Here is a 26,323-nt window from a genome sequence, read left to right as displayed (position 1 = left end):
TAGTAATAGGTAAATTAACTCCTTGCATATGTTTTTGTTTCAATTCCTTACCTACCCGCTCCCAGTCATACAATTCAAGGGAGCCAAGGGTAGGGAACCAAGAGCAGTATTTTTCAATAACCTGTAGCAATTCTAAGATTTGTGACTCCCCCACCTTGACACCGCTGGCCCGCAGCAGCTGCCGTAAGAGGGAAATAAAGGAAACTTATTTATTGTGTCCTTCAACATTACCCATTACCCTGCTTATAATACTCGGGGTCGTTCTACAAGGAACGCATACAAAAGACGGCCGTTACCTCCACCTGAGTTCCAGCTCCGCTGCACCTCCTTCGTTCAAGTGATTCTTCTGTCAGGAGCCAGGTCCGGTTCTTCGAGCCCCACATTGGGCGCCACTTGTTGCTGACAGGGCAGTGCAGGAATGAGGCACAAACACAAAGTTAAGAATTAAGGGAGCAGGGGGCCCACTGCATCTTGTGCTAAGTGGACAATAATGCACCTTTGCTCCAGTTATTGATTTCAGAAGATCGGGGAGTATATGCTAAATGTCCTCAGGCTCGGGAGAGCCCACCAGATACCTATGTTTACATCCTGTTGCATATCAGAAGGAACAATCTAGATTTAGGACAATAGTAAACGTTGTGGTCATAGTCACAAGACACATATCTTTACAGAGAGGGCCCGCACAGCGTTCCATGCAGGCCTGAGGCTTAGCGTTCTAAGCCACCACCCTAGATATGCCTCAGGCAACATGGAAGACTCAGTTTCCCACACACCTCCATTCTCAATTTCCACTTTCACCAATAGCTCTTCCAGCTTTGTCACTCAGTCCACTGATTGTTCACCTTCCTTCTCTGTCCACCTCAAATGTCACACTCATTTCCATGAGCACTGACTCTGCCCATGCTGGTATTTCTGTTAATATTTTACAAATACTGAAATTATTTCCATCCTTAATTTACCAATATTTGAATCATAGTTTACATAAAATTCTACTTACTAAGATTTTAATAAAATATTCCAGAAACACTGATCTCTATTTTCCAAACCTTTGAGCATGTGTATATATCCCCCAAAATCTAGAATAATTGACAGTGCTTTTTTTTTTATATATATATCCATGCACAACTTCCACATTAAATTGTAGAATTTGGAATTAGTGGTGACATACTTATTTGAAAGACCTATACAATGCTATGAAAAAGACACAAAATGACTTAAATTCTATCCACACTCTGATAACCAGTGTTGGTGAACTTGTATTCAGTATCCAGACAATGACTGTAAGTCAGTTATTTGGTGTCTGCAAATATATATATTTACTCTGAAGAAGAATCTACAAAGGAAATTATTATAAACACATCATTTTTCAATAGAAAGAAAGATAGAAAGATAGGTAGATAGATAGGTAGATAGGTAGATTATATATTGGTAACTGTATAGAAGGGACTCGGGAGAATGGGGAAAGGCAGTAGCAGTCCCCAAAGACTCCAGGTCAGAGTAAGAAAAGCTGAGGGACATTTTTAGTCCCCAGTGTAACTTTAAAATTAGATTTCTATTTTTCTTCCTCACATACACCATGTTCATGTTCTACCTTATTTCTCAGCTCCCTTTCGGAAACTTTGCAGTGCTGGAGCAATGACTTTTTGGATGTATTTTCTTAGAAAATCTGATACCATCATGAATCAAAGAAAAAAACAAACAAACAAAAAAAACAAAAACAAACAAACAAAAAAACAGCCTTGGAAGGATGTGAAGTGCAGAGACCCTCAAATGCTTTCACAGTCTACCAACAAAGAAAGTCTTTGAGGAGATGTGGGAGACCAGAAGGGGGATAAGAAATTGTCCCTCCTTTCCCACCAGATAGCGCTAGGAACCTGGGAGAAATCTTGCTACACAAATAGACTATGAAAGCTGGAGATAAACATGCTTCCTCTATATTTTATAGGGTTTTCCTATATTTGGGGGATTCTGGATGAGGAATTTAGCCTCAAAAGTGGCACATCTATATCCACACAGTCAAAAAAATAGTTTTCATGTTCATTTTCTGAGACTTAGACTGAATATTTTTGTTGAAATGTAAAGTTATTTGCAGTAGATTATCTTCTGTAATTTATGCAAAAAACAAACAAACAAACAAAAACTAAATTCTCAGCCCCCACCCATCTTACTGAATCAGACTGGCTAGGAACAGGGCCCAGGAATTTGTATTTTAAAAAGCTGTTTCCTCCAGGACTTCAGATATAACCTTTCTTCATAAACATTGCTACACTCACATGGCTTTTTTCCTGTTATTTACTCGAATCACTTTAGCTCAAACTTTAAAATTTTAAACTTAAAGTCTAATATTGTAGTCGTCTAATATGCATTAAATCAGGGGGGTGGTACATTTTTATAAAAAAAATACATCAAAACATGTAAGTATTTTTAAAATCCATTTGAACCAATTGAAGTCAGCTCCCACACCACCTCACTACTGTCTCTCTCTCTCAGCTTCAAATTTGCGAATAGTGGGGCTCACCTGTTGCTGGGTCCAGTGTAATCAGAGCCAAACTTGGTTGTCCCATCTCTCTTTCTTAGCCCTGGAGGCCCTCACACAGCCCTGTGAAAAACCACTCACTGCCAGAATGTACCCCTCCCTATCTTCTTTCCCTACCTACCCTCCTCAGTCCCCGTCTCCAAGCTGGCTTTTTCTCAGGAGACTTACTGAACTTAGAACAGTGCCTGAAAAATGTTAATAGATGTTAAAATTTGGTGATTGGTTTAGTTTAGCATCAGGATTAACAATTTGCTAAAGTGCTTTGCTTTTCCAAGACTGGGACTGTTTTCTCCAACGAGTGTGCTTAATGAGCCCTTAGCCTCCAGCACCTGGCCAGGGAGGCTGCCTGTCTCTCTAGCCTCACTTCTCCACCTCTCTTCACTGTTTTAGCCACAGAGGCTTTGTTTAGTCAATGGAACACCACAAACTTCTTCCCTCTTTGTACCTGAGCTTCTTCCAGCCCCAGGACTTCTGCATTTGTTGGGTTCCTTTTGCCAGACCAACCTATGGCTACTGCCTACTCATCCATGTAGTCTCATCAACTCAAATGCCACCGCTTTCTGAGAGGTCTCCCTAACCTACATAGCTAAATCTGCCCCACTTCTCGCCCACTCCACAGCAGACACCTGCTGTCACAGTAATTCTCAATCACAGGCCATCTTGCCCCTCAGAGGACATTTGGCAATGTTTTGAGACATTTTTAGTTGTCACAATTGAGGAGTATTTGCTACTGGCATCTAGTGGGTAGAGGCCAAGGATGCTGCTAAACATCTTACAATGCACAGACTCCAACAAAGAAGAATCAGGCCAAGTTATAAACACATCATTTTAATAATGTATGTGTCTTTCTTTTATCTGAATCTACGCATTCCTACTTGGATATTTATAAGATTTTCTGAAGTATATATCTATAATATAAATTAATTAAAAAAAGTAAGCTTGCCTTTATCCTCAGTTTTCTAATACTTAGAAAAAAGGAAAATCCTTTAAGTTATATTAGGATTTTTGAGAATATATTTTGTTTTGCTTTAAAGGCTATTTTCACTCATTATTAAGTGATGCATTAGACAGTTTTATATGAACATGTTAACCATGTAAATTCTATAGGCAACCTGATTAACTTCTCCATCGTATAAAGACCATGGGTGATTTTTTTTTATAGTTTATTTTAAACATCAAATATAAAGCACTTATTCATTTATCATGACATATAAATTACTTATAATGTTACATAAATTAGAAAAAACTTTAAATGCACATGCCTATAATATTTAATAGAATTATGTTCTGACATTAAAATTCTATTTTATAATCAGAAAAGTAATTTCAGTATTGTTTCTCATCCTTGCTCCACAGTTTTTAATTTAGAGAAAAGCTAGAAAGATAAAGGAATTGAAATCTAAATACAATGAAAAATGATAAATAAATTGAGAGGAATAAATATTCATGGTTGTTATTATGAAAAGAAAACAAATAAATAAAATACTTCTCTTACCTAGATATCACAGAGAAGTGTTCTGTTACAGCTTGTTACTTGACTTATGATATTAAGACTTAAGGAGTTGCAAAATACTTCGTGGGCTCTACAACATTTCAAATTAAAGAATGAACATCTAGGAAACTGCTACTAGGTCAGTGTTAATAAATACATTCCTTACAATTCAAAATGTTTTCCATCAAATTCTACAGGGATTTACTTGCAGTGTCATCATTTTATTTGTGGGGATATTTGGTCCCAAAGACATATAAACCATTGGCATTAATTAAAGATGTTTTGTGAGTCACTGTGATTAATTGAAATGGCCCTCACTAGTGTATGATATGATGATATTGCTGATCCTGAAGTATCAGATCTAATTTTTACAATTCTGTTCACCATTCTATTCATAAAATTTAAAATTGGCAGAAAACATTCTCAGGCTTCTTTTACCATATATTGTAGGAAGTAGAATTAATATGGTTTATGAAGGAATTACGATTTGGTGGGGAGGAGACTAAAAGCTTAGTGGGTTCAGTCAGCATCACTGACTTTACCCTGTGAGTGAATTTGTCCCCACATCTTACAAAGATCAGAGTTATCAGAATAACTCTGATACTACTATTTAGGCACACACATGAATTACTATGATTGTTTGCCTCGCTTTTCTGGTCACTCAGCTGCTCTTTCAGTTACTTACACTGTTTTATTTTTTACTTCATATCACTAATCATTCCTCAACACACTTCAAAGTTATTTTGTTACATCTATAAATCATCACTTTCCCACACCAGAATTAGCACATAGGCTAAGAAGAAAGGATTTATATCTATTTTATTAATTCCTATAATTTTCTTTTATATTTTAAGCCTTTAATAGCTATTCCCTACCTCTATCTATTAATGTTTTTTTTTTTTTTTAGTTTTTTTTTGGGATTGTTCAGATACCATACAATTATCCAAAGATCCAAAGTGTACAATCAGTTGCCCCTGCTACCCTCATACAGCTGTGCATCTTTCACCGCAATTAATTTTTGTTCAATTTTTAGAAACTTTTAATTACTCCAGACAAGAAATAAAGTGAAAGATGAAAAAAGAAAAAAAGAAAAAAAGAAAAGGAAACTCAAATCCTCCCCTCAACTGTTGACATGTAGTGTTGGTATAGTACATTTGTTACTGTTTATGAAAGAATGTTGAAATACTACTAACTGTAGTATATAGTTTGCCATAGGTATGTATTTCTTCCCTATATGTCCCTCTATTATTAACTTCTAGTTGTACTGTCATACATTTGTTCTGGTTCATGGAACAGTTTTCTAATATTTATACAGTTAATCATGGGCATCACCCATCATAAGATTCAGTTTTATACATTCCTATCTTTTGACCTCCAACTTTCCTTCTGGTGACATATATGACTCTGAGCTTCCCCTTTCCACCTCATTCATGCACCATTCAGCACTGTTAGTTATTCTCATATCTTGCTACCGACATCTCTGTTCATTTCCAAACATTTAAGTTCGTCCTAGTTGAACATTCCGCTCATACTAAGCAACGGCTCCCCATTCTTGAGCCTCGTCCTATATCTTGGTACCTTATATTTCATGTCTATGAGTTTACATATCATAATTAGTTCTTATCAGTGAGACCCTGCAATATTTGTCCTTGTGTGTCTGGCTTATTTCACTCAGTATATTGCCCTTGAGGTTTTGTCATCAACCCATTTTTTTTTTTTAAGATGGTTTTGTTCACACACTATGCATTGCATCCTAAGTAAACAATCAATGGTTCTCTATATGGTCACATATTTATCTGTTCACTACCTTCACCACTATCTATATAAGGGCATCTACATTTCTTCCACAAGGTAGGAGGGAAAGTCAAAGAATGTAGAGAGGCAAAAGAAAGAGTCAAAAAAAAAAATGACAGCTAGGAAGTAGCAAAAGGAAAAGTAACCTTAAATCAAAGTAGAGTAAAGAATCAGACAATACCACCAATGTCAAGTGTCTAACATGCCTCCCCTATCCCCCTCTCTTATCTGCATTTACTTTGGTGGATCACCTTTGTTACATTAAAGGAAGCATAATACAATGATTCTCTTAGTTACAGTCTGTAATTTATGTTGATTTCATCCCTCCCCCAATGCCTCCCCATTTTTAACACCTTGCAATGTTGACATTTGCTTGTTCTCCCTCGTAAAAGAACACAATTGTACATTTTATCACAATTGTTGAACACTCTAGATTTCACCAAGTTACTCAGTCCCATTCTTTATCTTTCCTCCTTTCTTCTGGTGTCTCACATGCTCCCAACCTTCCTCTCTCAATTTTGTTCGTAGTTATCTTTGTTCAGTGTACTCACATTGCAGTGCTACCATCTCCCAAAATTGTGTTCCAAACCACACACTCCTGTCTCCTCCTATAACTCTGCAGTCCTCCCTTTAGTATTTCCTGTAGGGCAGGTGTCTTGTTCACAAAGTCTCTCATTGTCTGTCAGAAAATATTTTGAGCCTTCCCTCATATTTGAAGGACAGGTTTGCTGGATATAGGATTCTTGGTTGGCAGTTTTTCTCTTTCAGTATTTTAAATATATCACACCACTTCCTTCTTGCCTCCATAGTTTCTGCTGAGAGATCTGCATATAGTCTTATTAAGCTTCCTTTGTATGTAGTGGATTGCTTTTCTCTTGCTGCTTTCAGGATTCTCTGTTTGTCTTAGACATTTGATAATCTGATTATTAAGTGTCTTGGCATAGGTCTATTCAGATCTATTCTGTTTGGAGTATGCTGTGCTTCTTGGATCTGTAATTTTATGTCTTTCATAAGAGATGGGAAATTTTCATTGATTATTTCCTCTATTATTGCCTCTGCCCCTTTTCCCGTCTCTTCTCTTTCTGGGACACCAGTGATATGTACATTCTTGTACTTTGTTTCATCCTTAAGTTCCTGGAGATGTTGCTCATATTTTTTCATTCTTTTCTCCATCTGCTCCTTTGTGTGTAGGCTTTCAGGTGTTTTGTTCTCCAATTCCTGAGTGTTTTCTTCTGCCTCTTGAGTTCTGCTGTTGTATGTTCCCATTGCATCTTTTGTCTCTTGTGTTGTGTCTTTCATTTCCATAGATTTTACTAGTTGTTTTTTTGAACTTTCAATTTCTGCCTTATGCATGCCCAGTGTTTTCTTTTCAGCCTCTATTTCTTTTGTGAAATCTTCTCTTAACTTTTTGAATTGATTTAGCATTAGTTGTTTAAATTTCTGTATCTCAGTTGAAGTGTACATTTGTTCCTTTGACTGGGCCATAGCTTTGTTTTTCTTAGTATAGGTTGTAGTTTTCTGTTGTCTAGGCATCTGACCTCCTAGGCCACCCCAGTCAGGTTTTCCCAGATGAGAACAGGCTCAGGTCACAGAAGGAGGAAATATTCAGTATCTGGTTTCCCTGATGTTTTTTCTTAGAGGATTGATAAACTTGTGCTTTTCTGCCCAGCAGGTGCACCTGTCAGCATGTCACTGGCTGGTGTAAGAGGGTGTGGCCTGTGGCTCTCTTCCCCCAGGCTTTGGGTTCTGGTTCTGGAAATGCAGGCAGTAGAGCTGGGCCCTTCCCTTTCCTCTTGGGAAGCTATGTCCCCTCCAGAGAGGTGATTTGCACATCAATAAGTTCTTTGTTTTTCTGACTCTGCTGATGAAAGTGTTTTGATTTTAAAATGGCTGAGGCTGTCTTTACTGCAAAACACTGCAGGCTGAAAATGGCTGAGGTTTTCTCCACAGAGAGAGAAAGGGACAGAAAAGCTCCCAGGTTCACCCATCAGCTAGAGATAGCACCTGATCCTCTGGGCTCCCCATCCTGAGACAGATACGTGTCCTGACTCTCCCAAGGTCAGTTGTCACCAAAAGCCTCTGTCTGCTTGTTGAGGATTCACTGTACTGAGCAGTTAACATTAAAACCCCACTTGGAGCTGAGCTGAGAGAGTGCTGCTCTCTAGCACCGTGAGGCTTCCATGAGGGAGGGGCTCTCAGCTCTTGGCTTTCAGCACAGGTCCACAGTTTTACTTACAGATTTTATGCTGCAATCTTGGGCATTCCTCCCAATTCAGGTTGGTGGATGATGAGTGGATAGTCACATTTGTCTCCCCACAGTTATTCCAGGTTATTTAATAGTTTTTTGGTCATTTATGAGTTGTTCTGTGGGGGACTAACAGTCTTCCACTCCTCTCTATGCTGCCATCTTGGCTTCTCTCTCCATTCCTATATTCTTAACACATTGAATAGTACTTGGTACTTTTTGGTGCCAAATAAATAGTTGTTGAATGATTGAACAAAAATTTTCCTCAAGAATTCTTAATTGTCCCTCTTTACTTTTCAACCAAATCCATTTTCCTTATTTTGTACTCCAGATAACACTGTCTGCACCTTACCAATTATTGCTTTCTCCCTCTCACATCTGGGCACTTGGCTACAGGCATCGCCTAACTGTTTGTATATGTGCTTGATTCTGTCTTGATACAATTAAATTCCTCATCATATTTGCCTCATCTAAAATACCTATTTCTCCCTCTCCTTCCCCTTAATCCTACTATTTTTATCTCATATCTGATATCCTCCATGAGGACTTTCCCATATCTTTGAGATGAAATTAATTTTCCCTCTTCTTTATCTATGTGGTACTTACCTTCATAATACATTAGACATTTCATCAGGGTTGACTTGTTATGTCTCTCCATCTGTGTATATAAGCTTTAATTAACAGGAATAATGACATACATCATTTTGGGTTCCTCGAGCAAACTGACCTAGATCCTCAGTGCTTACTTGTTGAATTGATTGCTAAAATTTCAGTTCATTTCAACCATACTAATATTTATAATATGAACAAGACAATGGGCTTTGGGTGTTCAGGGTGTGCGCAGGTGAGACTGACAAGTTCTTACGTTTAAGAAATGATTCATGACAGGAAGTCAAAAATCTAGAGTTGGAGAATGATGCTTACATTACTAACAAGAACACAATATATGATGATATAAACATTATAAAGACGTGAACTTTTTTGGGGGATTATAAAGAAGGGTATCAGAGTGACCAGAAGAAAGATTTTCAAAACAAGTTTTGTTTCAAATGAATCATTCAAATATGTTATTTTTTACTAGGTGAATGGAAATCCAAAGGTAATTTCTTGAGAAAACTGCTTGAATAAGAAAGACTTTGACAATTGAAAGATCAGGGCCTAATTAGAAAATGGACAGTGTCTTAGTTTACCAGGGATGTGATGATAAAGACCACACACTCTTTGGCTTGACAACAGCAATTTATTGGCTTACTCTTTGTAAGGCGAGATATCTAATATGTCTTGAAAGACCAACTTTCTACCTGAATCAGTAGCATTCTCATGCTGGCTTGCCAGGAACACTTAGATTCCATGACTTCCATCTTTACCTCTATCACATGGTCACCTCATTTGGCTTTCTCTAACACACTGGCTTCTATGTCTTTTGATTTCTCTTAGCCCATCAAAATTCCATCTCATTATGAAGCCTCTAATAATATGACTTCAGGCCACCTCCAATTCAGTTTGATTGCACTTAAATAGGATTTCAGACCTAAGTAGGAGTATTCACAAATGACACTATACCTTAACAGATAATACATCTTCAAAGGTCTTTTTACAAATGGGATCACACTGAAAAGAATATGGACTAAGATTAAGAAATGTCTTTTTTGATTTAATCACCAAATATTTTAAACTAGTGTGGCTGAAACGTCAGAAATCATGATATAAGGGAAAGCTTTAAAAAGATATTAGAAGATAGACTTCCAGGTAAGATGGCAGAGTAGGGAGCACCAGGACTCAGTCCTCCTAGCAAAATAAAGAAAAAACAAGTAGGAATTGTCTAACACAACTATTTTGAATCACCAGAGATAAGAACACTGCATAGTATCCAGGGAAGAGCTAGAGGAAAAGACAGATAAATTATGGTAAAGAAGTGTAAATTGCTTTTTCAAGGCAGCTGCTACCAGAGCTCATTCCCCCTCTCATAGCAGGCCACTAGAGTGTCCAGTCCCTGACTAGCTGCTGGTGACAGAAAGGAATGCAAAAATCCTCTTCCCCAAGAACAGGTGTGGACATGGCCAGTCGCTGATCACAGCTTTTAATTAGTGAATTCAGATTGCTGAATCCCAGTGCTGAGGGCAGGTATTGTTTCAACCCACCATGGACAGAGCTGGTAGTAGCCATTGTTTTAACAACACCCCAGACAGTAGAGGAGATAGAGATTTAATGATGCAGCACTTCCTCATGGCTGCAGGGGACAGTTTGCTGAAGGGCTGCAATTTTTAGGCAGGCCAGGAAAGCTCAGATTTGTGAATAACTCAGAGGAGCTTTTGGAGCTCTTCCTGACCCCTCCCCAAAGCACTTTGGAGACAGTCTGGGCCCCATTTGTGCCACATCAGTGTGCTGAAGGGTACCATCTGCTGGGCAGGCCAGGAAAATACAGCTTTGGGGAAATGTCAAAAAGGCTTTTGGCATCTTTTATGACTCAATCCCCAGGGCACTTGGGAGCCAGTCTGCAACCCATCTGTGGGTCCCTGTCCCTTAATTGGCTGGGAAACAATGACCTGTGAAAGCCCTTTCTGTGGTGACCCACCTCCCAGAATTTGCTCTCCAAGCAAAATCAGTCTGAGACAATGAAAGGAGTGTGTTCCAGTTTGCTAATATCACCATTATGCAAAATACCAAAAATTGATTGACTTTTATAAAGGGGAATTATTTAGTTACAAATTTACAATTCTAAGACCATAAAAGTATCCAAAGAAAGGCATCAATGGGAGGATACCTTCACTGAAGAAAGGCTGATGGTGTCAGGAGCACCTCTGTCAGCTGGGAAGGCATGTGACTGGTGTCTGCTGTTCCTTTGCTCACAGATTACATTTCAAAATGGCATTCTCCAAAATGTCTCTGGGCTTATCTCTCTAAACTGCTCTCTGGAGCAAACTCTGGGCTAGCATTTCTTAGTTAATCATCTCCAAACATCCTTCTGTCTGTATCTCCAACATCTCTAAGCATCAGCAGTCGTCTGGGCCTGTATCACCTGTTTCAAAGAACTCCAGTGAACTCATCATGATCTGCCCTGAATGGGCGTGGTCACACATCCATGGAAATAGTTCAATCAGTTATCACCTACAGTTGGGTGGGTCACATCTCCATGGAAACAACCTAATCCAAATATCCCACAAGATTGCTTTAAGTAACATGACACTTTGGGAACATAGTATTTCCAAACTGGCACACAGAATGTAAAAAGACTATAGAGGCACATAGTCTGGGACAAAGACTTGCTCACGTCAAATACCTAGGAGTGGGAAGTGTGCCTCCTGGAAAACAGAGGGCACAGAAAAATGCCTATAAACAGGGAAACTCCAAAACAACTAATAAGCAAAATTCTGGGACAAGACAGATGCCCAGAAAGAAAGGGAAAATCCTGCACACTGCATTCACCTTGAGCAGGCCTTCCTGATAAGAGGACTGAAGCTCAACAAAATCTCTTTCTTATGTCCAGCTGGTTACAAAACCAAGAAGCAGACATCCTAGAGAGTCAATCCCAGAGTAAACATTTTAAAATGTTAAAATGTATAATGTTCAACAAAACAGTACAAGACAAACAAACAGGACATGATGGTCCATCCAAAGAAAGAGGATAAAAATACAGAAACACCAACAAAGAAAACAATGTGGACATACCAAAGAAAGTCTTTAAAACAGTGTTCTTAAGGATCCTCAAGGATATGATATGAAGGAAAGTACAGAGAAATAACTATAGGATATCAGGAAAACAATGAATGAACATTTGAGAGACTAAGTTATGAGATAGAAGTTTTTAAAAGTAACCAAGCAGGATTACTGAAGTTGAAGACTACAATAACTTAAATGAAAAATGCTAGGAGGATGTTAAGAGCATAGTGGAACTGGCAGAAGAAAGCATCAATGCGCTTGAAGATAAAACATTTGTAACAGGTGAGGCTGAGGAGCAGGAAAAAAGGGAAATCATAAAAACAAAAGTAGCCTAACATACTTCTGGGACAGTTTCAAGCACGCCAATATACGCATTATGGGAGAACACATATGGGAAGAAAGAGACAAAAGGGCAGAAGGAATAGCCAATGAAATAATGACAGAGAATTTCACATCTTGACAACAGATGTGACTATGCACATCCAAAAAGCTCAGAGAACCCCAAACAGGATAAACATATATTAAAATACACCCAACCATATATTTATCACACTATCAAATGCAAAGGACAAGGAAAGTTTTCTGGGCTTCTTGGATATGCATATTTATGCTTTTAGATAAGTTTTGGAAATTCTCTGTTCTTATTTCTTTGAATATTCCTTCTTTCCCTTTCTCTCTGCTCCTTCTGGGAATTCCATAATTTGTATATTGGTGTGTATGATGGTGTCCAGAGTTGTCTTAGGATATTTTCACTTTTAATAATTCATTTTTTCTTAATGCTACTCAGCATGACTCATTTCAAGTGTCCTTTCTTATCTCAAGTTCATTGATTCTTTCTTCTGCCAGCTCCAATCTGCTCTTGAAACACTCCTAGGAATTTTTCATTTAAGTTATTGTGGTCTTCAATTCCAGTAGCTCAGTGTGGCTCCTTTTTTAAACTTCCTATCTCTTTACTAAGACTCTCATGTTGCTCATTCATTGTTCTCCTGATATACTTTACTTATCAGTCTGTATTTTCTTTCAACTCCTTGAACATTTTTAAATAACATTTTAAAGGTTTTGATCCACATAACCACATTCTTGTATCCTGCTTTGGCTTTTTATGAAAATTTATCTTCTTCCTTTGGATAGACCATCATTTCCTATTTGTTCTCATACTCTTTTTTGTACGCTGTACATTTTAAAATATTTACTCTGGGATTTATTCCCTGAGATGACTTTTTCTTGATTTTGTGACCAGCTGGTGGTAAGAAAGAGATTTTATGGAGCTTCAGGTATCTTATCAGGAAGGTCTGCCCAAGACAAATGCACTTTGCAGATTCAGTGCTATCAAATCAAAATTCCAACAATCTTTGCAGAAATGGAGAAAACCATCATCAAATTTATATGGAAGATTAAGGGGCCCTGAGTAGCGAAAGCCATCTTGAAAAAGAAGAATGAAGGTGTCAGACTCACACTTCCCAATCTTAAAAGTTATTACAAAGTCATTGTAATCAAAACAGCCTACTACTGACATGAGGACAGATACATAGTCCAATGGAATCAAATTGAGAATTCAGAAATCAACCCTTATGTTTATGGTCAACTGATTTTTGACAAGGGTGCCAAGTCCACTCAATGAAGAAATAGTCTCTTCAACAATTGGTGCTGGGAAAACTGGATGTTCATGAGCAAAAGAATAAAGGTGGACCTACAACTCACACCACATACAAAAATCAAATGAAAATGTTTTATAGACCTAAATATAAGAACCAGAACTATAAAACTCCTAGAACAAAATTGAAAGATATATCTTCATGATATTACTATGGCAATGGTTTCTTGAACTTTCTGTCTAATGCACATGGTAAAAAAGAAATGATAGATAAATGGGACCTCATCAAAATTAAAAACTTTTATGCATCAGAGGACTTTATCATGAAAATAAAATGACAACCTACTCAATGTGAGGTAATATTTTGAACCCACATATATGATACGGTTTTAATATACAGAATATATAAAGAAATCCTAAAACTCAACAATGAAAAAGACAAACAACCTATTTTTAAAAATGAGCAACAGACTTGAATAGACATTAATCCAAAGAAGATAAACAAATTGCCTAAAAGCGCATGTGAATATTCTCAGCATCATCAGCCATCAGAAAAATCCAAGTAAAAATCTCAATGAGATAGAATTTAACACCCACTAGAATGGCTACTATAAAAAAAAAAAAGGTAGGAAGTGTTTGAGAGGATGTGGACAAATAGGATCACTCATTCATTATGATGTTGGTGGGAAAGTAAAATGGTACAGTCACTGTGGGAGACAGAATGGTAGATCCTCAGAAAGTTAAGCATAGAATTGCCATATGACCCAGCAATCCAATTTCTGTGTAGGTATCCAAACTATTAGAAAGTAGGAACTCAGATATTTGCACACCAATATTCAGAGGGACATTATTCATAATTGGCAAAAGAAAGAAACAACCCAAGTGTCTATCAACTGATGAAAGTATACATAAAATGCAGTATATACATACAATGGAGTGTTATTCAGCTGTAAAGAGAAATGAAGTTCTGATACATGCAACAACATGGATGAACCTTCAAGACTTCATGACTGAAGTAAACCAGACACAAATGAACAAATACTATATGCTTTAACTGTTATGAAATAATTAGAAAAAACAATTCACAGAGCTAGAATCTAGAATATAGGTTGCCAGGGGATGGTGTTAGTGTTGGGAATGAGGAGTTATTGCTTAAATTGTACAGTTTCTATTTACATATATCATAATGATTTGGCAATGAGTGTTGGTGAATATGAATGTAATTGAACAGCACTGAATTATATTTGTTAATGTGGTTAAAAGGGGAAATTTTAGGTTGCATATATGTTACTATAATGAAAATGTAAAAGAAAAAACATCAAAACATCAGGCTTCACAACATAGAAAAACCTATTGCAAATGATAGACTATAGTTAATATTCCATTGTGGTTGAGGAGGAAATGTATGATTTCAATATTTTTTAAATTATTAAGATTTGCTTTGTGATCTAACATATGTTCTATCATTTAGAATGATCCATGTGCTCTGGAGAAGAATGTGTTCTATATATGTATATTCCATATATTTATGTTAGTTCTATTTGCTTTAGATTATCATTCAAATCTCCTATTTCCTTATGATGATCTGCCTAGATGTCCTATCCATTATTGAAGTGGTATTGAATTCTCCCACTATTAATGTAGAACTGTTTTTTTTTTCCCCTATGTTCTGTCAATATTTGCTTCATATATTTTATGACTCTGCTATTAGGTACAAATATATTTATATTTGTTATGACTTCTTGATGAATTGACCCCTTTAAAACTATAAGAGAACTAAATTTTTCCTCCATTATTGTTTTAGACATAACATTTATTTTATCTAATATTAGTACAATCTTTTTTGGGTTATGAAAAATGCCATTAGGAACATCAGTGTGCAAATGTCTGTTTGTGTCCCTGCTTTCAGATCTTCTTGGTTTACAGCTAGTGGTGGGATTGCTGTATGATATGACAATTTTATACATAGCTTTCCAAGGAAATGTCAAAGAGTGCACCATTTTATATTCTCATCAGCTGTGAATGCGTGTTCTTTCTCCATATCCTCCAACTCTTGTGGCTTTCTATTATTTTTTTTTAATAACACCCATTCTAATAGGTGTGAAGCAATATCTCACTGCGGTTTTGAGTTGTTTTTCCCTAATAGGTAGTGAGTGATGTTGAGCATCTTTTCATATGTTTTTGGCCATTTGTATTTCTTCTTTGGAGAAATGTCTATTCAAATCTTTTGCCCATTTTTAATTGGATTATTTGTCTACTGTTGTTGAGTTGTAGGATTTCTTTATCCTACTGTGGGTATTAAACACTTATAAGATATGTGGATGCATTAGTAAGGGTTCTCTAGGGAAACAGAATCAACAAGAGGTATCTGGAAATATAAGATTTTATAAAAGTGCCTCATGCAACTGTGGGGATGCATGAATCCAAATTCCTTAGGGCAGGCAGCGAACTGGCAGCTTCGATGAAGGTGTTTGATGAACTCCTCAGGCAGTGAACTGGCAACTCCAATGAAGGTGTTTGATGAACTCATCAGGAACACTTTGCTGGCTAGCCAAAGAAGTGAAGGCCCCCATTCTTTCTTCCTTAAAAGTCTTCAACTGATTGGATCAAATCCAGCTGATTGAATTCTCTCATTGCAGAAGACATGCCCTTCATTGATGTAAAATCAGTCACAGCTTTAATCAATTGACTGATGATTTAGTAAACCAGACTCCTGGTTTATTAACTAACCACAAATATCATTGCATTAATGGTTAGGACGGTTTTTGCTTGACCAGACACCTAGACACCATCACTTTGCCAAGTTGACACATAAACCTAACCATCACAGTGGATTTCAAATATTTTCTCCCATTGAGTATGTTGTATTTTTACTCTGATGATAAATTCCTTTGATGCCCAAAAGTTTTTTTTTTTAATTTTGAAGACTACATTTATCTATGTTTTTCTTTTGTCATGTTTTCCTCTCAAATTCTCTGAAATAAAGTATATTGATAATAGGCATTTATTGTACTTTATTTGAAATGATGCTATTTATTGAAATGTTTGGATTAGAATGTGTCATATAGTTTCGTTAGTAGTCCATGATGCATGAAGTGCAATTCATGTACAATATATATTAAATAAACAAAGGATTTATTTCCACTGATATATTTACTTGTTATTTATTAGAAAAACCTCTAACTTGTCCTAATTCCAATGTATATTATTAATATATTCATAGCACTACAGAAAGCTGAAGGTGATTTTCAAGCTCAAATGAAGCAGTTAATATTGAAAATCCTATAATATATATATATACATATATATATATATAATTTAAATGTACAAATATGAAAAGTAACTCATGGAGAACTTACAATTAGCTAGGCATTAAGCAGAACTTACATGTGTATTAACTATCAGTGAATTAGGCATTGTTATACACATTTTTCCAGAGTAAAAACCCACAATTTGAAATATTAAGTAGCCCAACAAAATTCATAAAGGCATGGAGCAGGTTTGGCTCAATATTGCCTTTTCCTCATAGCTTTTTATTGCTCCTTTTACAGAAGCTTAATTTAGAGATAATCTCAAAATGCTTGTATAGCATTATTGGACATATACATATAAAAAGCAATACAGATAATAAACAAGCAATTCTAGATTATCTTAGGTATATAAAACATGTTTGGGCATTGAGACAATAGGGAGTAGTCTAACCTCAGGTGTAGCATCACAACTAAAGTGTGCCTTAATTAATGGGAAAGAAATATTTGAGGGAAAAAACAATAATACTATCAAGCTTTCTGGGTGTTTCTCTTTATCTGTATCTCTCTCTTTTATACTCATAAAGGACTCTAGTAAAGGATTAAGACCCACCTTGAATTGAGTGGGTCACATCTCAATTGATACAACCTAATCAAAAGGTCTAATAATAGATCTGACCCCACAGGAATGAATTAAAAGAACATTACCTTTTCTGGGGTCCATAACAGCTTCAAACCAGCAAAGGGGATATATAAATGACCAAAATGCACTTGAAAATCATCTCAAAATCATTAGCCATTAAGTAAATGCAAATTAAAACCACAATGCGATATACAACTTTTCACCCACTAGAATGTCTACTATTAAAACAATGGAAAATCACAAATGTTGGAGAGGATGCAGAGAAATGGGAACACTCATTCATCACTGGTGTGAACGTAGAATGATGTAGCCACTGTAAATTACAGCTCCTCAGAACTGTTCCTCAGAAGTTAAGTTCTCTAAAAGATAAGTTTAGAATTACCATATGACCTGGCAATCCCACTTGTATTTTTATACCCAAAAGATTTGAAAGCAGGGGCTCAAACAGCTGTTTGCCTACTGATATTCACAGAGGCATCGTTCACAATTGCTAAAAGGTAGAAGCAACTCGAGTGTCCATCAGCTGGTGAATGGATAAACACAATGTGGTATATACAAAAAATGGAACATTATTCAGCCAGAAAAAAAAATAATGAACATACATGTGACAACATGGATAAACCCAAGACATCATGTTGAGTGAAATAAGCCAGACACAAAAGGACAAATATTGTACGATTACACAATTATGCAATAATTTGAATATTCAGACTCATAGAGTCAGAACCCAGAATATAGCTTGCTAGGGAATGGGGCTGAGACAGAATAGGTGATTAAGGCTTAAATTCTACATAATTTCAGGGATTGACGAAAAACAGAAGCAAGGGATGTGGCAAAAGTAGGGTTTCTAGCAGAGCAGCATCAACCTTTCAGAGGTTCTATAAGAGTTCTCAAAAAAGGATGTCCTCTCACAAGTAGATTTAGACAGGGAGAAGGGGTTTAAAAGGAAAATGTAACTTTTACTCTCAAATCCAGTGTCACCCTCAGATGTAGAGTGCAGTGTGTGGAAGGTCTATCATATCTCTTCTCACACTAACAACATGATCTGAAAACTTTTGCATCCAAATTCATAAGGGAAATTAGTGTGTAATTTCTTTTTCCTTTTTGCTGTCTTTATCTGACACATGAATTATAAGAGGCAGGTTTCTAGATAAGTGTATTTGATACTGTGCAGGATTGAATGTATTATGACCCCCAAAATGCCATTATCTCTGATGTACTCTTGTATGGGCAGACATATCAGTGTTGACTAGATTGTAATTCTTTGGGTGTTTCCATGGAGATGCACCCCACCCAACTGTGGGTGATGACTCTGATTGGATAGTTTCCTTGGAGGTGTGGGCCTGCCCATTAAACATGGGCCTTGATTATCTGCTGTTAAGGTAAGAACATTGAGGGAAATAAATTAGATCCTGAAAATTGGAATGGAGACTTATAGGCTGATAATGATGATGGTAGAGACATGGACCCTAGTTTCTTCTGAGCCTGTTTTGCCAGATAAATCTGTAATGGTCTGTCTTGATGAATCAGAAACCCAGCCTACAGTTTTCCCTATGGAATCAATCAATCATGCCTCTACATGAAGAGATTAATCCTGCTCTGCCTGATAAACTTGTAACTGTGTCACCCCTTGAGGAAATAACCCTCATACCTCCATCTGAAGACATTATACCTGTTTCACCAGATGAAACTTTAATAGAATGCCCTGAGTTACCTGGCATGCAAAACACTGCTAATTCCTCTAATGACCCACTCCCCAAACCCCTCTTTCCTTCCAGATCTATAACTAGACTGAAATCCCAACAGACCCGGAAAGGTGAGGTACAAAGTGTGACCCATGAAGAGGTGCACAACACTTCAAAACAACTGGATGGTTTTTCCAATTTATATAGACCAAAGTCAGTAGAATATGTGGGGATATAAATACTAAGAGTGCAGAATAATGGTGAAAGGAACATAAATTTGAATTAGGTTGAATTTTTTGATATGAGCCTATTAAGCAGAGGTCCTGGATTCAGTATTGTAGTTCAAGGGGTTAGAAAGGACTTTATCAGTTTGTTTGGGTGGTTGACTGAAACAATGAAAAAAAGTGGCCTACAGTATCTGAAGTAAAAATGAAGTCAAGAACTACCCTGATATAATGTGGATGAGGAGACCTAAAGTTTAAGGAGACTGAAATGATAGAGTGGATTTCTCAAGTAAGACCTACTCATTCACCCAAGGAATATGTAGAGGACTTACCTTTAAATACGAATATGAGGAGTAAATTTGTGACAGCATATTCATCATCCCTGAAGAGCTCTGTGATTGCTCTTACCTGTGGGAACTGTTACCACTGAACGTGGATCCTTAAACACAATGATGTTGCCTAGATCCCTGTTTGGCAGGAGACAAGTGGCAGTGCTTAATCAGCAAAAATAAAGTGGGTACAGCTCCCACACTGGACAGCAAAGTCAAGGCAGTAATCAGACTAATCTGATTCACAGAGACTTATAGTGTTGGCTGGTTGATCATGTCACACCTAAAAATGAAATAAATTGGTGTTGTACTAACTTACTTAATCTGCATAAGCTAAAGAGTTCTAGGTCAAGTGAACAAAGGTTTACCTTGAATCACAAAAGCAGAGTCACAGCTTCTCAATAAATCCCCAGACTTGAGTCAATCTACCAACCCAGAATTTCTTGAGCTATGGAAAGGGCAGTTCCCCTTGGGAAAGTACCCTACTACATTGCCAAAAATGTATACTGTTAATCTTTCTCCCAGCCTTCCCCAGAGGGAATTACAGCCTTTTACCAAGGTGACTGCATTAGGGAAAAGGAAATGATGAGACATTTGGGTTATTACTAGACACTGGCTCTGAATTGAAATTAATTCCAGGAGATCCAAATCATCACTGCAGTCCACCAGTCAGAGTAGGGGCTTCTGGAGGTCAGGTGGTCAATGGAATTTTAACTCAGAATTATGTCCTAGTGGGCCCAGTGAGTACACAAGTTCATTATCTGGTAATTTCCAAGTTACAGAATGCATATTAGGTTCGACATACTCAGCAAATGGCAGAAACCCAATTATGGATCCATGACTTGTGGAATGAAGGATATCATGGTAGTAGAGGTCAGGTGAAAGCCACTGGAACTGCTTCTACCTAAGACAATAGTAAATCAAAAGTAATGTTTCATTCTTGGAGGGATTGCAGATGATAGTGCCACCATTAATGACATAAAATATGGTGGTGGTGATTCCCAACACATGCCCATTTAACTGTTATATTTGGCCTGTAGAGAAAACAGATGGATCTTGGAGGATAGTAGTGGATTACTCTAACTTAACCAGGTACTGAAACAATTTGCAGCTGCTGTTCCAGATGTGCTATCATTGCTTGAGTAAATGAACACATCCTATGGTAACTTGTATGCCGCTATTGATTTTGTAAATGTTTTTTTTTTCATGATACCTGTTAATAAAGAACACTGGAAAGAATTTCCTTTCAGCTGGTAAGGCTAGCAATACACCTTAACTGTCCTACCTCAGAATTTTATTAACCCTCAAGCTCTGTCTTCAAGGACTTAATAACCTTTCCCTTTCACAAGACTTCACACTAGTCCATTACATTGATGATATTATGCCAATGGAACTTAGTGAACAAGAAGTAGCGACTTCTGTAGACACATTGGTAAGTCATTTGCATGTCACATGGTGGGAGATAAATCCAACAAAAATTCATGGACTTTCTATCCATGCATCCAGTAAAATGGGGCATATTGAAATATCTCTTCTATAGTGAAGGATAAGCTTTTTGAATTTGGCCACTCACACAACCAAAAAAGAGGCACAATGCCTAGTAGGTGTCTTTTGAATTTGCAGGAAACATTACTCATTTGGGCTTTCTACTCTGGCCAATTTACCCAGTGATACATGAACGTTCCAGCTTTGAGTGGGGGCTGGAACAAGCAGAGGCTCTATAAATGGTCCAGGATATCATGCAAACTGCTCTCCCTCCTTGGTCATGGATTCCAGTAGATCCAGTGGTGCTGGAAGTTTCATTGGCAAAAAGATATGCTGACTGGAGCCTTTGGCAGGACTATATAGGAAAATCACAATTCAGAACCTTAGGATTTTGACGTAATATCCTACCATCTTCTGCAGATAACTACTCTCCTTTTGAGAAAAAAAAATACTCTTGGCCTGCCAGAGACTGAATCCATATCCAGGTGCCAAAAAGAGAACTGAATTGCCTTTCATAAGCTGGCTGTTGTCTGACCAATGAAGCCATAATTTGGGCATGCACAAGAGCACTCCATCATCAAATGGATGTGGTATTTAAGAGATCAACTTGAGCAGACCCTGAAGCATAACTGTTACCCTGGAAATTAGTGAAAATACCCTTGTTTGCCCCTCCTGCCACATTGCCTCCTCCTTACCAGCCCACAGCTATGGCCTCTTGGGGAGATCCCTATGATCTGTTGACTGATGAAGAGAAAGTTCAAGCCTGTTTCAGAGCTGTTTCTACACAATATATATCATTTGAAATTGAACAGCTGCCACAATATAGCCCCTGAAGGATATCCATGAAGGATAGTGGTGGTGGGAAATTCCAGTGTACAGAATTTCAAGCAGTGCAACTGGTTGCTCATTTTGATAGGAGAGAGAGCTGAAGGTGCACTTATAAACTACTTCATTGTCTGTGCCCAAATTTTAGCTTCATAGTGAGGAACTTGAAAGGGATATGATTGGAAAATTGATAACAAAGAGGTCTTAGGTAGGGGCATGTAAATAGACATTTCTGAATGGGCAAAATCATGAAGATATTTGCATCCCATAGAATGCTCATCAGAGCTGACTTCAGCAGAGGAGGATTTAATAACCGATTGGATAGGATAGCCCATTCTGTGGATGCAAGTCAGCCTTTCTCCCCAGTCACTCCTGTTAATGCTCAGTGGGATGAAGAAAAAGGTGATCATGGTTTCAGAGATGGAGGGTTTGCATTGCTCAGCAATATTCACCAAGGCTGACCTGAATATAGTCATTCCTGAGTTCCCAATCTATCAGCAGCAGAAACCATCACTCATTCCCCAGTATAACATCTTTCCCCAAGATGATCAGCCTGGTACAGGTGGCAGGTTGATTACATTGAACCAATTCCATCATGGAAGAGGCAATATTTTGTTCTTACTGGAATAGACACATTATGGATATGGATTTCCTTTCCCTCCTTGCAATGCTTCTTCCAAAACTACCATCCATGGACTTACAGAATGCCTCATCCACTATCATGGTTTTCCACACAGCAGAGCTTTTGATCAAGTAACCCACTTCACAGCAAATGAAGTGTGGAAATGAGCCTATGCCCATGGAATTCACTGATATTACCATGTTCCCCATCATGTAACAACTGGATTGATAGAATGGTGGAATGGCCTTTTGTAGACACAGTTATCATGCCAACTGGATGGCAACACCTTGCAGACCTGGGGCAATGTTCTCAATAGGCTGCATATCCTCTAAATCAGTGTCCACCCTATAGTGCTGTTTCTTCCATAGCTGGTTTTCAAGGGCCCAGGTATCAAACAGTGAAATGGGAATGGCATCACCCATCATTTTCTTTAGTGTGCCCCTAGAAAAATTATTGCTTACTGTCTCTGCAACCATATGCTCTGCTGGTCTACAGGTCTTATTTCCAAAGGAGGTGTTTTTCCACCTGGTGTTTCAACAATGATTCCATTGAACTGAAAGTTAAGGCTGCCACCTGGCAATTTGAGGCTCCTTATGCCTCTGCATCAACATTAAAAGAAGGGAATTACTGTACTATCTGGGGTGATTGATCCTATTATCAAGGGGAATAAGACTACTATATATAATGGCAGTAAAGAAAAATATGCCTGGGATGCAGGTGATCCTTTAGGGTGTCTCTTATTACCATCATGCTCTGGGATTAAAGTCAGTAGAAAACTGCAACAATTCAATCCAAGCAAAACTAATTAATGACCTAGACACTTTAGGAATGAGGATTTTGCTCACCCCACCCCACCAGACAAAGAACCATGACTAGCTGAGGTATTTTCTGAAGGTAAAGGGAATATGAAAATGGGTAGTAGAAGGTAGTTTTAAATAAGCTCTACAATCACTTGATCACCATATATATGATATATATATATATCATTTGAAATTGATCTTTTGAATGGGAACTGTTATGTTTATGAGTATTTCTTCCTTGTTTTGTTATGAATATATTTGTATACCCACATAAAGCAAATATCTTTGCTTTCTCATCTATCTTAAACCCTTATGTCATAGCATATAAATTGCATGATGTCAAGTTTAAGAGTGAGTATGATGCAAGGGCTTGCATCCTCTTCTGGGGAAAGGGTTAGTGCATTTCCTATTATATGCAAGACAGTTGAATTATTTTAGGCAAAGGTTATCTGTTTTTTTTCTTTAGAGGTTTAACATGGTTTAAGAAGATGTTGGTGTGTGCTAAATTGACCATGTGTGGACTGTTATGGTTAAGTAGATGTATCAACTTGATTAGGTTATGGTGTCCAATAGTTTAGTCAATCATGCACTAGTCTGATTGTTACTTTGAGGATATTTCATGGATTAAAGTCATTATTCAGTTGATTGCCTCTATGGCTGATTACATCTACAGTCAAAAAAGGAGACTGCCTTCAGCAATAAGAAAATCTGTATGAAGACCTTAAAAGGAGAATTGATGAATTCAGCAGTCAGAAGGGAAAAAATTCCATCTCTACTTCAGCCAGCCAGCTTCTTCTGGGTAACTCATTGAAAACCTTCTTCAGAGTATCTAGCTTGTGGCCAGGTGCATGAAATTTGGAGCGCTCTATTTAAGTCTGTTAGATTCAGTTAGTTTATAGGGTTAAATCCTCTATGCTTTTTGATCTCCTATTTAAATTATCTGTCCATTGTTGAAAGCAGTGTATTTGTATCTCCAGCTGTTATTTTAGAACTGTTTATTTCTCTCTTCAATTTTATCAAGGTTTTCTTCATATATTTTAGTGCCCTGTTGTTTAGGTGAATATATGTCTGTAATTTTCCGATATTCTTGTTGAATCATGACTTTTATCAAGATATAAACATTTTCTTTACCTCTATTAACAATTTTTGACTTAAAATCTCTTTTTTCTTGTATTAGTATAGCTACATCAGCTCTCTGTTGGTTGTCATTCCTGTAGATTATTTTTTCCATCACTTCCTTTCAAACCATTTTTCTTTGGATATAAGATGAGTGTCTTATAAACATTGTATAGTTGGATCATGCTTTATGATTCATTCTGCCAATCTTTGCCTTTTGATTGGAAAGCTTAATACACTTGCATTTAGTGTCGTTACTATGAGGCAAGAGCTACTTCTGCCATTTTGCTGTTTATGTTTATATGTCTTATAGCTTTTTTGTCCCTTATTTACTCCATCACTGCCTTCCTTTTTGTTTAGATGATCTTTTGTAATGAGATATTTCAAATCACTTCTCATTTCCTTTGTGTATATTTTTAGATAATGGTTACCAAGGGGATTGCACTTAAGATCCTCAATTTATTTCAATAGTTTGTATTGATTCACTATTAGGAAAAGATATTAGTAGCCCTTGGTTGTATGGAAAAGAGAACTGGATCAGTGAGGCATCATTGATCAAGTTAGTTTTTTTCTCTCATCATAATCAACCCTGTGAGGCCTCTTCATCAAGGGATTGGAGAGGTATGAATAATACTGATTGGAGTCATTGCTATTTCATGAAATTGGTATTCCAGAAGATCACAGCATCATGAGCAGTCCTGGAGTTGTTGTTGGTGGTCTGGGTCGGGATTGGGGGCATGGGCATGAGGATGGCACACTGTGAATGGGGAAATCCAACAAGGTGAAATCCTCCAGTGGTGAGGCTATTTCTAATGATGTCTCCAGGGGTTGAGGTTCTTCATCTCCAATGATGAGCTTGTGGGCTTGAATGTTGTTGTTTGGGATTTTGTAAGCCAATCTGCCAGGAGTGGCCTTCTTTTGTGGCTATCCATTTGGGTTATATAGGGATCTTGGGTTTTGATAGGCTTGAGTTGCCATAGAAAGAATTTGTTTACATTTGACCCTGTGGGTGTTGGAATCACAAATTTTTACCAAAAGGGTTGTCTGGGGCATATTGGATATATTTCTGGGCAGCCTCTCTTTGTGTCATTTGGGGCTAGCTCATCCATAAAGGGTATATGTTTTGGGTGCATTAGAATCCAGTATCAATGGTTCCTCAATAATGGTGGTACATTCTCAAATGATCTTCCTTCATTCTTTAGGCAATGCATTAAACAAAGGATTGTAAGTAATGGGAGAGAGGTTGACTTACTTGTGGGCAGATATGTAGATAATCACCAGAAATACTGCCAGACAAGATTTGTATGCATGTAGATTTTAAGTCATACTCACTCAGGAATTGGTGTCATTGAATTCATTTTAAATATAACATTTTAATTTTAAAGAACTGCACATGCTCTGTTCTTAGTCTCAAATATTGTATCATTACTTCCAAACATATTCAATTAGCCCAAACTTTGAGGACATACTCTGTGAAGCAAGTGTAGTTGCCTCAGGTTTCCTGGCTTATATTGAGGTGCAAGGGCTCAGCCAATAATCCAATGGCCCATGCTAAATATAAGAAAATTAATACATAAATACATGGGGACCACCAATATTAGATTAACATTGGAGCAGTAGTCTCAATTATTTCTGGAAGTTACAAAATCACCAGTGGATAATTGTTGGGACTAATATACCTCTTCATTTACCAACTGAGTGCTTTTCTCCCTCAGCTTGGTAAGAAAAAGGACTATGGAGGAGGCATAACCATTTTCATTTGTTTATCTTTACCATGGATTCAACGCACACCATTCCACTGCTGAGCCTGGGACTATAACTTGTACATTTTCTAAAGTAAATTGGGGGAATTGGGATTAAGTACCTGCCCTTTGTACCCTGAGTACAAAGAAAGAGTCTCTGGGGAGATAATTGCCTCTCTGGGTAATTATGTTTCAGGAAAACACAGGTAGGGGGTTCTCCAGGGCTGTCTATGACAAGGGAGTCACAACTTATGATCCACCTCAATTAGATGGCTACTCCCCA

Source organism: Choloepus didactylus, chromosome 1 (genome assembly GCF_015220235.1).
Source record: "Choloepus didactylus isolate mChoDid1 chromosome 1, mChoDid1.pri, whole genome shotgun sequence".
Lineage (NCBI taxonomy): Eukaryota > Metazoa > Chordata > Mammalia > Pilosa > Megalonychidae > Choloepus > Choloepus didactylus.
The sequence above is the reverse complement of the archived record's forward strand: the minus strand, read 5'-3'. Positions refer to the sequence as shown.